The sequence below is a fragment of the Pleurodeles waltl genome, chromosome 3_1 (genome assembly GCF_031143425.1).
Source record: "Pleurodeles waltl isolate 20211129_DDA chromosome 3_1, aPleWal1.hap1.20221129, whole genome shotgun sequence".
NCBI lineage: Eukaryota > Metazoa > Chordata > Amphibia > Caudata > Salamandridae > Pleurodeles > Pleurodeles waltl.
The window spans coordinates 1263538696-1263548547 of NC_090440.1; positions in this window are offsets into that span (position 1 = coordinate 1263538696).

Sequence of the window (9852 nt, forward strand, 5' to 3'; positions counted from 1 at the left end):
GGGTGCGACGGGTGCAGTTGCACCCATCGCGATTTTCACTGTCTACAATGCAGACAGTGAAAATCTTTCTGGGGCCCTGTTAGGGGGCCCCTGCACTGCCCATGCCAATGGCATGGGCAGTGCAGGGGTCCCCAGGGGCCCCACGACACCCGTTCCCGCCATCCTGGTTCTGGCGGTGAAAACTGCCAGAAACAGGCTGGCGGGAAGGGGGTCGGAATCCCCATGGCGGCGCTGTAAGCAGCGCCGCCATGGAGGATTCTCCCAGCCGGGGGTAATCCGGCGGGAAACCGCCGGACCCGGCTGGGCGACCGCGGCTTCACAGCCGCGGTCGGAATACAAAAGGAAGCACCGCCAGCCTGTTGGCGGTGCTTCCGTGGTCGTCGACCCTGGCGGTCGATGACCGCCAGGGTCAGAATGACCCCCAGAGTGTCTACTCAGGGCTGCGGCACTGTCTGTGCCACCCTTTGCGTGACAAAGTAGAAAATCTCTTCCAGCCTGCCACTGCAGACTAGAAAGACAGTGTTTTCACTGCCAGTCCACTTTGTCATTCAAATCACTCTTAACATTATATATGTCTCTCCTAAGGAATGACTATAGAGTCCCTATGACAGGGAGCTGTACTTTTTTAATTAAGACATACACTTTCAGATTTTTCTTAGTAGCAACACTTTCAAATTGTCATTTTGCTATGGGTAAAGTTGGTAGCTCCTTTGGCTAACACAGTGTGACTGGGCAGCATCCCAACCCAGCTAACCTTTGACTGGGGATTAATGCCAGTATTAAAGGTGGGCAACTCACAAAGACACATACACACAGACAGCTTTCTGACTACCTGCAAAATGTGTGATTAGCTCTCAGGCTCAGGAACAAAGGCAATGCCACCGGAGCAAGGTGTCACTTCCTCTGCCAGGATGGCCGTTTGATGGGGTTAACCCAAAGGTGAGCTTTAAAGGGGAGCCGTCTTTGACACCGCCTTTTGTTCCAGCACACAGCATGGAGAAAGGACCAGTGAGGGGAAACTTGCGCCCAAAACTTGCGCCCAAAACGGTTTTACCGTTGGCATGTAGCCCTCAGGTAGCACCACCTCCAGGGTTGGGGACATAACTCCTGACGACCAAGGAAGCATTGTGCCATCTTGAAAGGGGAATGAATGTGGCATTCTGTGATAATCATATGCCACACATCACAGGATCTTTGTCACTAGATAAGAAGGGATCCAGTAGCCCATTGGCTAGTGTCCGCATGGTCTCCTGAGGACACTTTCCTGGGATAAATATGGCACCCTGACCCTCAGATCATGCTGGCATCAGAGAAAACACAAAAGGAGGAATGCTCGGCTGCACTTGGGCCCGCACTGAGTCCACATGCTCTAAAAGACTGCACCTGCTGAGCTTTAGGCTAGCAAAGATTGGACTGTGCCTAGAGCCCCTGACTTAGGGAAAAGTTGATTTCTGACATCCAACAGCAGCAGTGACCTCAAGGAGCAGTCAGCTGATCTCCTGGGACCAGCTCCAGGGACATAAGACCTGAAGCTGCCCAAGTCACCAAGTTGATAGTCATTGCAGACGTTTTGCCGCTATCAGTCGCCGGACACACAAGAGGACATATCTGAGGTCGCCGAAACCTGCACCCATGTCTGCTGACCTTGGAGAGCCTCCAATAGATTTGACTCCAACTGGCGAGTTAATGCAACATAGAGGACTTCAAGGGACCCAGACCTCTGTGGCCAGGTTTGCCCCATTTCACTAGTGGACTGAGGAATTACCACAAAGGCACTGCCATCATCTACAGCACAACCAGAACTCCCTTTGAGCATCTTCATGCCTGCATCCTTCAGCATCAGCACCACTGCATCTATGTCTATGGTGGTGGTCCTGTAAAATGCTCTGGTGGCCAGGTATCTGTCAGAAGTTTCCTTTCTGCCCCCCTCTGTCCTGCCAAACTAGGTCACCCAACCTGGATCGGAGTTATCAAACTAACTTTTACAAACTTTCCAAAAGTTTCCTAACGATTGTTTGAGCAATTCTGTTTGTGGCTGATACAAAAGGTATTTATTCCTTCTAAAATGTGTATCTCCAGAATCCTCTAGCAGATTTTGATGGTTAAGATCTAAAAACATTTTTAAAAATCTAATCTATGTCTATAAATTGGTATCTTGTTTCTTTTGTGTTGTGTGGATTTCTTTTCCTGCTGTTTGTGCTGTTAAATGCCTTACACGTTGTTCCTTTGCTAAGCCTTACTGTTTGCAGCCACAGCTACCCGGGGTTGAACCTAAGGTTAAGTAAACATACCTGACTGGACTCAAGTTGGCATATGCAAGTATACTGCACAGTAAGGCCCCCCAGCCATACCTTATAGTACACACAACTCCTCACAAACACCATTTAACTTTAAGCTGGGAGATAGGCTTACTTTCCCGGACGTTGTAACTCTCTTTAATAAAATCGGAAATGCTTTGCAGTTTATAAGTGCACTGTATATAGGTTGACACTGTGCTCTCATTTGCTTAAGGTCATACTTTTGAGTTTGCGATGAGTGGGTCTGCAAACCACACCAATGTAATAGCTCACAATCTAGTAGAGAACATGAAAAATGTATGTTGGTCAGCATTGTTTGACCCATTCCGTTATCACTGTAATTGTACTCAAATATGTAGTGCATCCTTATTGTCAGCAGTGTTTCAATGTTCACAATCATTTATGGAGTGCAGGTGTTTGCAGCATGTATAGCCAGGGGCTTTTTCATTTTCTTGAATTTTGTGCTGTTTTTACTATTTGAATCCCATTTCTACTATTTAGCAAAGCCATATATTTCGGAACACTAAAGTTTTCTATCTGAGTACCTTGTGTTCTGGTTGATAGAGAATATCAGCACTCTCACCTTTAATAACTTGACTGTACTTGTAACTTCACAGACTGAGAGAAATGTCTGACACTTATGGCCTACTTCATCACAAATGTGACAGATATCCCGTCTGCTGTATTACCATTCTATGATAGCGTATGGAGATCGTAATCTGGTGGACGGGATATCCGTTGCATTTGTGATGGAGTAACCCATCCACCAAGCTCTAAATCAGGCCCCTGGTTTTATTTGCCAATGTCTCTGAGCGTGTAGCTGATGGTACCCGCCCAAAAAACTGTTAATATCTCCCACAACTGATGCATCTCACATCTGCTTCTCTGCTTTTGTAAATTACCTCTAAGAAAATCGCATTCTTAGCAGTAATACCATTTAATCATGTCTACCAAAATTCAGACACAACATTCACATTCAAAATGCAGAACCAATGTTTTGCTAGATGCTTACAACCCATTACATCATAATATATATAAGTGTAGACAGTCCTTCTAACACTTTGCAGTACAAGAAATCCACAGTAGGCAGTTCAAACACCTCAGCCCTGATTAAAATCAGCCAGTGTGTGGTCTAGCCCCCAGTATATATCAGTACCCCGGGATGTGGTATTCACCAGCTGTTGGAAATACCTTCTATGTTTCTAAGTTGTCACTAAGAAAATGTCAGTGTTTGTGAAAAATTAGTGCTTGTCACATGTATTTTTGCATTTACTGGATTTTTACACTTGTTTTCCCCACTAACTTTCAGTAAATTGGACTTGTATACTTTTTCAAAGGAAAATGGTGGGAAGTGATAATTGCTGCATTATTTATATTTCCAATCACTGTACAAACTCCATTGCTCCTAGTCTTGTTAAGGCTTTCATCAAGAGACCTCACAGTTTAACAGGGAATCTGTGAAATATATCCTAATGCCAACTTTGCTCTATAAGCAAATACGTTACTAGACGGTTCCATAATAAAAGAGGTCCATGGCTGTGTTAGAAAGAATTATTACAACAACACTAGCGGTGGGTGGAACGTGTGAAGTGAAACTCAATGGAATTCTGCGGAGTTTCATAAAAAACTCCACGAGATTCTGCAGAGTTCCACCTATGGGAGGAAAAGATGCATGTTGCGCTACAATTTAGCACCAGTAGCATAAACATTGCTGAAAAATCAGTGCAAACTGCACCATGCAGGATGCAAAAGCACCCGGGCATTTTTGTTGCTGCTTGAGTGGAAGATCTACTCGATTGGCAGAAAATCTACCTTTGACCACGGCTGCTCATGACCGCAATTGTACACCCACATTAGATAATGGCACTAGGGGATGCAGTGGCAGCTGCAGCAAATCTCAAGGGGAGGGACATGGGGGGAAATAAAAAAATACATTTAAAAAACGTACTGTTCTGCTGCTTGCCGCCTCACTCCTCTGCTCTCCTGGTGTATTAGCAGTCCCTGGGACACCAGCACAGGCTCCCTGTGCAATCCTGATGCTTCTCTCATTCTATGCCTAGCATGAGAGGAGCCAAAGAATTGGTCTGAGTGGCTTGGTCTGCTGCTCAGACAGTGCTCTGGGGTCTGTGCAATTTGTCCACGCCAGCTGTGTAACACAGCCATGGTTGGAGAAATCTTAGCGCGCATGTCAGTTTGGCCAGCCTAAGAAGTTCGGTCCAACTGACGTGCACTTAGTGCAGTCCACTCCTCCTGCCACCTCCCCCTCCCATGGCCCAACCCTGCCCCTCCTTGCACATACTGGCTGGCTCAGTAGCTGAAAAATAAAACAATAGTAAAATATTGTTTTATTTTTCAGCAACTGGCTCAGCCAGTAGGGCGACGCTCATTCGCCATTGAAAAGGAGTTGCCCCTGAGAGAATGACAAATCTTACTTGCATTCATGGAGTGAAATTCACATAACCCAAATTGTTTTCGATTTCACCAGCACAAAATAAAGGTCACCTAGCCCTAGTATTTATTAAGATGTGACTTATCTATATACTGGGGACATTATTCATTGCATGCTTTTCACTGCTTGCTGCAGATGATGTGTTTGATGTTACTTTTCTACTTTTGCCTGTTACACAAATGCATTTTGAGATGTTTTCTCATTACCACTTTATCTAATGTTGTGGTTGTAGTAAATGCAACATAATAAGTTGTTTTAACAGGAATTACTTGATGAAGTGCTTGAGTTTGAAGTGTAAATGCATGTGCTGTATTTTGAAATAACAATGTGAGGTCCTCAACACACAACCTTACTAGTATGTTGTACTTTCATATGTAATTTTACATGTTAGCCCGTGGGCTAACCCTGGTAGCAAATTGACATTTTCTTGAGCACGCATATCTTCGAAAGCAGGTGAACAGCTACAAACCTCTTTGGTTGTGCATTGATCTTAGCAATTTACAGTGTCTCCCATGATGTTACTACTGTAAAGGACAGTGGTAAATCTGTAGTATTTTGGTTGGAAACGGGGAGGGTATTTCTTCACGTCTCAAGGGTATAGACGAAAGCCAGGGTCGGACTGGCCTATAAGGCAATCAGGCAGTGTCCGATGGGCTGGTCTGATAGATCACTGTGTGAGCCGGATTTTGAGCAGTTGATGGTCTGTTTTATGGTCGGTGGGCTAGTTATTACTCTTGAGTTCCCTGATATTACCTCAAAGATTATCTGCAGCGAGCAAAAGTGCATGCATTCTCCCCTAACTTGTAAATTACCCATACGGCGTGTTTTTACATGTTCAAAACTGACCTGATTTGCAAACGCGGGACACGTTTTTATTAGCTGTCTGCAATGCTAATAGGGGCAACTTTTATTTTGGTGCCCAGACCTATTTTTTGTCCCAGGCCTACCCTGGGGAAGACGTGGTACCTCACCAGGGAAATTTATTTCACAGTATATAAAAACAAAAGGCTTAAAATGCAAATACACTATAGAGTTACAGGTATGCATGCCTCAATGTGTAGCCCATACATTACACAGGGCAACTCATGCGAGTAACATTAAATTCACTAAAGAATTCCACACCAACTCCGAGGATTTTACAACTGTGCAGATTCCCAAGAATAATGGAATTATTTGTGAATATATAGGAGGAGGGCACCCTTAGGAGGAAAAGCCTCACTACTATATTAGAGTATAAACAGGTTTATAAAAAATCAGTCTTCCCTGGGCAGAGTGAGCGATTTTAGGCTTTTTAGGGTTTCATCAACCTACCAAGTTACTGAAAGCGTTACGACCAGAGATCTGTTTGTGGCATGTTTTAAACTGGCACACTAAGCCTGCAAAATATTTAGAATATTGCCCATAATTTGAAGTTAAATGCATACCAACTGCCAAAATCGTACATATCTCTGCTGGGCTGAAGTACTCTGTTTGTCATGAATAAATCACATTATTCTTCCCGGTCCTTCATAGCCTTTCATTTCTGTGGCCTGGCACAGTCAGCAGAAAACTTTCAGCTCGCCTGTGAGGCTTGAAAAATGAAAGGATGCTGCTTTATTACGCAAAACCTTGACGTGTTTTCCATCTCATTACTCTTTCCCCATCTCGGAGCGCCCAAATGTGCCTCTTTCTGATTTGATTTTGTACAAAGAAGAATATAAAATAGAGGAATGTGTGGCTTCTGTGCCATGAAAGCTGCAGCGCGCGAAGAGTACATTAGCAGAGATGAGATTAGCAGAGATGAGTGGTCAAGTTCGCGAGGTCATGTGATTTGGACCCATGGCTCATCTTGAATCCTTTGCGTTTTGATCGAACTACTGACAACTGATAGGGTGGTGCAGACATTATAATATAATTGCTTTGTATGGGATAAAGTACCCTCTGCAGTACATTATAAGGATAATAGTATAGAAAGAGATTATTTCATTTGAAGGCTCGTAAACTCATTAAATTAAGGCAGTGTAGCACATATTTAACATAAGCAGATTTAGAAACTTTAAACTAATAATCATAACACTGGATAACAGTAAAAAATGTACGTTCACAGAACTGCTTGTTATCTTATATAAAAAAAAACTGGGAAGAATAAAAATAATTAAAAACAGAAGGACTCATATTCCTAACTACATTCCCAGGGTTGTGCCAAAATCGGGTTAACTGGACACTTTAGGCTGTGAGGTGTCATTTTCTAATGATGCCAGTGCTCACCTCACTGTCCGCATACCCATGATGTTTAACAAGGGTTTAGGGCATCTGGACCTAGGGTCAGCACAAGACGGACAAAAACAAAATAAATATTAATTTAGTCCTTAGTAATATTATTACAAACAGGACACTGTTGAGAAGTAGCTAGGCCCCACTGGTAGCTCAAGTAGTCAAAAGGGTGAATGCTCTACCTTAATTTAAGAAAGAGATATATGTATTATATTGGTGCACTTGAGTCTAAACACTGTGGACCTGATTTAGATCTCAGCAGAAACGTGACGGATATTCTGTCTATTGGAATTTGCAGCGTGAAAGGCCAGAGACATCAGAGGATCCCTACATTTCCACATCATGCACTCGGGGCTCAAGCATTGTATACTTTCTGTGCCAGACGAATCATATGACCACCTTTATTACAATATAAATCAAATGTGCATCCAGATTGCTGGGCTATCAAATTTCCTGAATAGTTCATGTGCTGCCTTCGCATTACCTCATGTAATAAGGTAAACTAAGAGAAGTAAGACATCTTTTCAAAAGAATAAGATTTTTAAAGTGATTCTCTTGTAGGGGCAAAAGAGCATTAGCCTGTTTTTTTCCAAGTTAATTAAGAGAACTTTAGAAAAGTAGAATCCTGCAAATCAGTTCAACAGGGATCTTTGAGACCCGGAGAGTATTGTCAGTAAATAAAAGCGATCACACCTTAGTCCCACCAACAACTGGGGCATTGCTTATACAGGATTTGATAAACGTTAAGACTCCTTTGATATATGGGCATAACATAGTTGCTAAAAAGGAAACAAGTCTGAACCTTCTTGACACTCAAGAAAGTTGTGTAGTTTCCCACAAGGGTTCCCAGCAGGTCTGTCATGTAGTCTGATGAATAGGGATAGGCTTCTGCCAGAACACCAAGGGCTGTTAAACTAAAACACAACAGATGGTATAGGACATTTCTTAAAGCAGAACATAGGTCTATAAATCCCTCATTTGATGGATGATTTTTCACTACGTCAAACTTGGTTAGTGGCAAGTACAGGCTTAAAGTTTGGGGGCTTATTTTAAAGCCTCTCTGTGCCGCCGAAACATCACTTTTAGTGACCGTCGGGTAGTGCACCTGCAGAGCCATATTTACAAGGCCACGTAAAGCCTCCCTGCATGGCTTTTTATGCCCTTGTACATATGGATTGAGGCAATGTAGGTCAAGTCCCTGCGGTGCCTCACCCTGCAACAGAAATCCATGCCATGGGTGTTATGGTGGGTGTTCCCATGTAACACCTATGGTATTTGACACATTCCCAGATTTGCAAGGTTTTGTAAACCTGAGAATGTGAGCATACACCTCCCCAGGGTAGGCATAAGGGAGACACAACAATGAGAAATACCTTTATTTCTCCTTGTGTTTTCCTTTTTCTATGTGTGATGCCTTCTGCAGCACACATAGAAAATGGAAAATGCCTCTCGTGATTGTTTTTGTGCAAGAAGGTGTCCCTTCCTGCACAAAAATAACCATCCCTGCAACGTAGACACCCTTGCATCCTGGCCGAAGGTTGCCTGCTTTGGCACATGGCAGCCCTTTGTATGCCAGCGCAGGGTAAAAGGACAGGAATGAGCCATATCTTATAGATACAGCACATTCCTGCCCTTTTCTTTTGATGCAGGGCAGCACAGCAAGATTCTTTGCAAAGCTACCCTGTGCCAAAACCTCATAAACCAGGCCCCTATTTTACTCGACTAATTTTCTTCCTAAAGCCAGTCTGGCAAAAAGAAAGGATCTTGTTTCCCTCTGCTCAGCTATGAATCCTAGAAAGCAATACTCTTAAAAAAAGTTCAGAATGTTATTGATAGGCTGATGAGGTGGTATTTAGTGGGATCATGTCTGTCTCCCTTCATGAAAATAGGGACATCTCACCTCCCAGCCATGAATCTGGGATTGAGGCTGCGTCTAGGATTGCATTACTAACAAAGTACATGAGACTGTCCCAAAAAATCTGATCTGATCTGATTTATAAAGGTCAGCCCGAAACCCATCACGTCCTGGGTCTTTCCCACTTTTTTGCTTGTTTATAGCTACCATCACCTCTTTTAGCAAAAAAGGGATCAGGTCATGGGATACCTCAAAATTGCATCCATAGGCAGACAGTCCGGTTGACAGAACATCAAATGAATATAACTCAAAAAAGTTCGAGTACAATTAGTCCTTCGTGCAAAAAAAATTCTCGAAAGGTTGTTATGTTGTCATGGACTGAGGATTCGATTTTCCAATAATTTTGTTGATCCTTTTTTCTGTCGACCATGAGCAGGTTAATCCAATTGACTCTTTCCCATACTAATTTTGTGTCCTGAATCATTGTTTCCTCGTGATCTCTTAAGACTATAGGCGTGACTCATTTCCCATTCTTAACGGATTGTCATTGCGGTTTTTGCCAGTTTACAGACATTTTGAAAGCAATGGTCAGATATACAGGAGAATTTCTTCCTGCCCGAAGTTGGGATAGACAGCATTGCTGCTAATGAGATCATGAAGCTGCTATACTGAATACATTGAAACATAATTTGCTGGGGACAAAACATCATGCAGTGCAATTGATATCTGTGATAACGCATTGGCGGACTGGACTTCATTCCACTTCACATTCAATTGAAGCAGTAAATCCTGAATCGTATTCCTTGGTGCAATCGTAAACGGGAAATTAGTTTGTTTTTCAAGGGTAAAGGAAAGTATTAATGCGTCTTGCTCGTTTTAACCTCAAGACTCTAAATCTGATTTTCTTCCTCACAGCCCTTCGTTCCCTTCTTTTCCTGTGTGTCCCTTGCAGTGCATATTGTCTTGGTACCTAAAGGAAGTGCTGAGGGTCAGTAGAT